The sequence below is a fragment of the Crocodylus porosus genome, unplaced genomic scaffold (assembly GCF_001723895.1).
Source record: "Crocodylus porosus isolate Cpor-Errol unplaced genomic scaffold, CroPor_comp1, whole genome shotgun sequence".
NCBI lineage: Eukaryota > Metazoa > Chordata > Crocodylia > Crocodylidae > Crocodylus > Crocodylus porosus.
This window is the reverse complement of record NW_017728917.1, coordinates 10,085,734-10,092,329: the sequence shown is the minus strand read 5'-3', so window position 1 is coordinate 10,092,329 and position 6,596 is coordinate 10,085,734. Positions and strand designations below refer to the sequence as shown.

The 6,596-nt window shown below is 43.9% G+C and overlaps 1 protein-coding gene across 1 annotated transcript in view; it reads right to left on the bottom strand.

Moving 5' to 3' along the window:
* Positions 1 to 6,596, bottom strand: part of FAM19A4 (family with sequence similarity 19 member A4, C-C motif chemokine like) — a 75,137-nt gene that overhangs the window by 20,588 nt on the left and 47,953 nt on the right. The window lies entirely within an intron of this gene.

The following is a 6,596-nucleotide window of genomic DNA, read 5'->3' as shown; positions in this document are numbered from 1 at the left end:
CAAGTCGGTAATGTCCTGGCAGCTAATAACCAACTGGGCTAAGATGACTTATCTCCCCAGTTAACTGCTAAAAATTCCCTCCTCATTGCTTATTATTACCAAGTGACACTGTTTCGTGTTAAGAGATCATGGCAGGGCAGCAAATACAAGAAAAATAATACAGAGTCTGCTATTCAAATGGGGCAAGTTAACTGCAATGTACTCTGCCCGTACCACTTGTTTCACAGCTGCTTCCATTTAGTGACCGCCAGGAAAGACAGAATCTGTGCCGTGGTTGTTAGCACACAGAGGCACAACCTCTCTGGGTGCTGCTCTCATTTGCAGCTGGTTTACATGGCTCTGGGCATACCCCAGCCCTGGACTGCAGCTGCTGGCTTCTGCGGGGTAAGTCAGCGTGTGTGACAGTATAAGACTCAGCCTTGTAGGGCCTGCTCCTTATCTCTAGTATGGGCTGAATGCAAATCACTGACCCCCAAAACCCCTGATCCTGAATCTGAATTTTGCTGCTTCAATCCATCTCTATTCAGCGCCCGGAGACAGAAGGTACATATGAAACAGAGGGGGTATCTATACATCAAAACTCAGCTGTGCTAGCAGACCTGTATTATCTTGGTAGTACAGATTAGCAATAAGAGTGAAGACACAGGAGCAGAGGATGCTAGACCACAAAACCTCCAGGGACTCTGAGTGCACACTTGGGTTGTGAGCACATGTGAAAGCCCCATGACACTGGAGTCTTTACTACTACTGCAGCTGGGACTGAGCTGACAAGGGTAAGCTAAAACATGCAACAATCCCCTCTTCATTTAGGGTGTAGACCTACCCACTCAGTCATTTTTTAGGATGCATATCATAAAATAGATATGCACCAAATCCTGCTCTCTTGACTAAGGCAAGTGGTGCTCAGGCAGAATCGGCCAAAGTTTCCAAGTGGAAATCCACAAAAATCAGCCGAGGCAGGAGCTGCAGTAGGGTTGAAGGGACCTCAGGAGGGGATGTGGGGAAGGGGGAAGCCTGTTATGCAATGCATGCAGATACGTATATAGTCAAATGCATGTCAGTCAGAGGTATGTATGCATATGCTTGCATATACAGCCAAATGTATGCATATGCTTGCATATACAGCCAAATGTATGCATATATAGTCAAAGGTATGTATATGCTTGCATATACAGTCAAATGTGCATATGTATGTGTAGACTGTATATGCAAGCATAGAAGCAAAGTATGTATATGCATGTATATGCATGCATAGACAGTCAAATGTATGCATATGTATGCATATATAGTCAAAGGTATGTATATGGTTGCATATACAGTCAAATGTATGCACATGCATATGCAAATATATATAAGCATATACATACATGCTTGCATATACAGTCAAATGTATGCATATGCATATGCGTCTAGTCCAACACCCTGCTCAAAGCAGAACCAGCCCCAACTACATCATCCCAGCCAAGGCTTTGTTTAGCCGGGTCTTAAAAACCTCCAAGGATGGAGAGTCCACAACCTCTCTGGATAGCCTGTTCCAGTGTTTTACTACCTTCCTAGTGAGAAAGTTTTTCCTAATAGCCAACCTCAACTTCCCTTGCCGCAGCTTGAGCCCATTGCTCCTTGTTCTGTCATCTGCCCCCACTGAGAACAGCCCAGTTCGAAGTACTACTTCTAAGTAAGTTTCTCAAATAATGAAGAATATTAAAAAATATATACTCTTAAAAAAACCCAAAAAAGTTGGCTTCACAACATTCCTTTGATGTGTGTGTTTTGATTTCACAAGAATTTTGAACACAGCTGGAGATATGCCTGATTTCTGAGGCCAAATCTGTATTCAGAACAATCTCAATGGACAGCTAGCAATGCATACATAATACTGCAAAAGAAATTCAGTCTTCCATTTGTGCACTCAATATGAAAAAGATTCTTTTTTTCCTGAGGAGGACAAAAATGCACTGTACTTTTAAGCAATATATGCTACAGCAGTAAAATGCATAATGTATTTTATAGAAAGTTGGAAAAATGTTGAACACAGCATAAAAACAATCTCTGATACCCATTGTATAAGGTTTATTGGCAGGCTGTGTATTTCCATGCAGGCACCTAATACCCATATCATAATAATAAAGGAAATGGCTTGTAGGACAGTGCTTGCTCCGTAAATCAATATATAAAATAAATAAACAAATAAAAAGAATAAATTCCAAACGATTGGTCTATAAAACTCTCCTGTGCAGTCATTTTTCCCATAATAAATAGAAGCCTAAGCTTCTGGAATATATATTAAAACCACGTTTTAGTTTTAAAGTACTTTTATTTGTTAATTTATTTATTTAGGAAACAGAATGAAACAAAGGGCTTGAGCCAATGCCTGCCACAACTAATTGCAATAGTCATTAGGAGTTTGATCTTATTATACTCATTGAAGTCAATGGCAAAGCTGCAGAGGACTGCAATGCAAGGCCAGGGCTAGGCCATCAAGAGGGAAGGATATCACATAACGGAGTGAAGGAAAAGCCCAGTACCAGTCAGTACATATGAGTGTTAGATAAATGGTCATATCTGGAGTCATTATGTACCGTACATCACACATTAAAATGACTAAGAACTCGTTGCTTAAAGTCATTCTCTGGACACCAAATGCTAAGAAAAAACTGATCTGTTACATGAGTAGGTGTAAACCCTCTCAGAGCTGTATATCATAAGGATGAAACATCTCCAGCAAGCATCGTGGAACTGGAGGACCATACATTTTAAAGACCAGGTCCTGCTTGCTTTACATGGGGGAGCACAGCTAAGCCAACAGGATGACTCCCTTAAGGAAGACAAGCAGGATTCAGCCTTGAGAGTGCAGCCTGAAGAATGAGGCCTCATCTGAAATGAGTATGTTTGAATTTTAAGGCAGTGACACCATTTCCCTATGGTGCAAGGCTCATGCCAGGAGCCAGCTGCTGCACAGTGACAACAGGAAGCAGAAATCAAAAAGGAATTATGTCCAGAATGTGTGCATTGGCTCAGTAGCTAGATTACAACACAGCTACTATATACTTTCCAACCACACGGAAAGCTAAGGAAAGATGTCCTCCACTTGCCCAGTGGTAAAGGTAGGTAGCTAAGCTTTGAGAGTGGCCATCTTTCACTGTGGAAGACAATACAATACACTTCTGTTCTCTTTCTTTTCTAAGTAAATCGGACCAGAACCCCTGCTCCAGACTGAAGAAGTGGAAATGACTGAAAGGCCAGGAGACATCTATACTGCATGCAAATTTTGCATACCTTCGGCTGCACTCGACTGTATATGCATGCATATACATACATTTGACTATATCCTTGCATATACAGTCAAATATATGTATATGCTTTTTTATATATATTATATATATATATATATGCATATACATACGCATACATTTGACTGTATATGCAAGCATGTATGTGTATGCTTATATAGATATATATATTTGCATATGCATGTGCATACATTTGACTGTCTATGCATGCATATACATACATTTGACCAAGCATATACATACTTTGCTTCTATGCTTGCATATACAGTCTACACATACATATGCACATTTGGCTGTATATGCATGCATATACATACATACGGCTGTATATGCATGCATATACATACATACCTCTGACTGACATACATTTGACTATATGCGTATCTGCATGCATTGCATAACAGGCTTCCCCCTTCCCCACATCCCCATCTACTTTTCCCCTGGCCATCACGGGCCACTCAATTGTACATTTGCTAACTAGTATCGTCCCCATGGTGCCCAGAAGTGGCAGTGACCACGTGCTCTGCAAACTTTGAGCACCCCATCTGAGCAGGCTAGCTTTCCGCACGCTACTCCTTAGTGCTCAGCAGCCCACGGGACTGAATTTGCAGTTTGCACTGTGGCTTTCAGAGTAAAAACCCACAGTTTATCTCATGAAGAACCCACCAAGCCAAACAGCCTGCTCCCCTGCATGGATCCACTGAAACCTCTCACATCTGCATTCGTGCGCCCAAAGGCAGAGAATCCTGTGAAGAAGGAACAGAAGCGGCGCGTTCCTGCACCTTTTAATCTTCGTCTCGCTGTACATAGCAAACCTTCATCTCAAACCTTTAAAGTACAGCTTAAAGCATACGGACAGAGCAATTCATGAATAGCCTTAAAATATCTCATAATCAATGTACTCTCAGGAAGCCAATGCAGTAGAAGTGGGGGCTGATGAATTTTAAACGTGTGAAGATCACAGTAAGTGAATCCTATGGCAGAGACATCAGGAAAGCCATTACAGGGGAAACTTGAGGGGGAGATAGAGAAAGCAACTGCTAGTGTCAGACTCCAAAGACCAAGGCCCCTCTGGGCCCACTTATAAAAATGCACAGGAACTAACAGGCGTTTACTTGAGCCTCTTCCAATCTGCTCCCTAAGAGCCATCAGTATTTTCAGTCTAAATTCTTTCTTTAGTTACAACCTGGCAGCCAAACAGAAAAATGTCCCCAAGGAAGGATGCTTCTGCTGGTCTTCTTCTTTGTCATGGCTCCAGTCCAACCTTTCTATATGGTCTGCTTCCAATAGCCTGCACAGGCCGCTGCTTCTGGTGTTCAGATGGCCAGATCTTGTGGGGTGCATCATGGTGCTCCAGGGCATCTCAGGAGATGATCCATGGCTTGCTTCTCCTGACAAACACACGGGTTGGTTGCAGAGGCCCCGTGATTTCATCAGAAAGTTGCTTCTGCAGACACTGACTCTCAACCTGTTCAGGCTCTGCCACGTGTGCCATTTCTAGCTGGAGCCAGATGCTAACCCCTCACTGGGGGTAATTCCTGGTAACAGAGCAAGAGCAAGCTTCCTTTCATGGACGCTGTGCAGCAGTGTGTACTCAAAGAGGATACCTGGTACAGGCGTGTCCTCGAAAGCAGGTGGAGCCTTGTAAACTTGAGTCCATCCAGAGAGCTGCCCTCTGAATCCCCGTTCCCTTATACCTGGGCTGCCTTCAAAGAAATATGGACACTGGCAATTCACCTTGGACAAGGAACCTTAACTCTCCCTCGACCGTGGATAAAAACTTGCAGTGTGGGGACTTAATGGTGCTTGAAGCAATACTGAATTCGATGCAGATTCCTGCCAGGTAATTCACCAGGTCCTGAAAAGGAGCAAGTGTTGAGTAGTAGCTGTGCCATGGGCCCAGCCCCTGAACGCAATCTCCTCTTCTGCAGCACCCCAGCTGCAGGGGGCTGTTGCAGGAAGACCCCCTGCCCCAGGGAAGGGAACAGGTCCAACAATGGATGTACCACCCAGCTGCTAGCATCCCAATATCGGGTGCATCTCTTTGGTGCACAGAACATAAGGAAAACATTAGACGCTGGGTATTTTCTGAATGAATCCACAAACAAGCCTTAATGACCATTAGTGTAGGCCAAATGAGAAAACTGACCTGCCACAAGAGGTGTTTCTAACTTGCTCATGCCCTGCCTTCAAGTAGTAGTGTAGTGCTGGTATAGCTGGGATGGCCCAAGATACAAGCAAGAAGCAAAATTTCTTTGGTAATATCTTTTATTGGACCAAATTATAGGCTGTGTCTGCTTTGAGCCCCGAGGGAGGTCACTAGGTCTCCAAGACTTTGTCTAATAGCTCTCCTAACTATAAAATTAGTCCAATAAAAGACATTACCAAACAAATCTTTCTTCTCCCCGACTGCAAATCAGTATTCGTGTGCGGCTGGTCAGTACTGCGAGAAGGAAGGGTCACTCCCTGAATGGCTCACCTCCAATTTCATCAAATATTTTAAATGAAATCATTTCAAGGACTTTACTTGCATGTTTTACCTGCTGGCAAGATGAGTGGCTTAATTACAGCCTGTAAGAGTCTCCGAAGGGCTTGGGTGAAATGTGCTACATAAGCATAGGATGAGTTGTTACCAATGCAGGCCAAGAAAGAGCCTCCCAAGAGACCCCCAGAAGGTGGAAAGAGAACTGGATGGAGGGGGAGCAGGTGGAAGGCAGGACCGTGAAGGTGGAGCAGCCTTTGTGGTGCTCACCGTGGCCCTAGAGCCATGCTCTGTCCTCAGACCAAAGGCTACTCCTTGTCAAACCTGCTCAGAGTAGGTAACTCATCATTTGGGCTGAGGAAAGACACCCAGACACGATGCCTAGCCTCATGCATTGGGCAGAGCTCTGACCTCCGCTCCCCCCCCCTTCCGACTTCAGCTAAACCAAGGGGGGGGGGGGGGGGACTTTTACCAGCTCCATTTTTTCCTTGCGTGCACAAAGATCAAGCATGGTATATCTGTGTTATTTATGCCATTTCAAGAGCCCTCCTAAATCCTATTGAGGAAAAGACCTATAAAGCTGTGTATGCAGCCTGGATGTGTTTGTAGAAAAGCTCTGCTGATCCCCAATATCCCCCACTTTCTCAAATGTCTTAGTTAAGGAACACATGGGGGAAAGGACTGATTTAAGAAGGAAAAAAAATGTATCCCTGTGACAAAGCCTGCTGTCTTTGATGAAGATAACAGCTGACCGCTGCTGATATCGTGGAAGATGGTGCAAAGGGATGTTGGAATGATTCAACCTTAAGTCAGCATATTCTTCA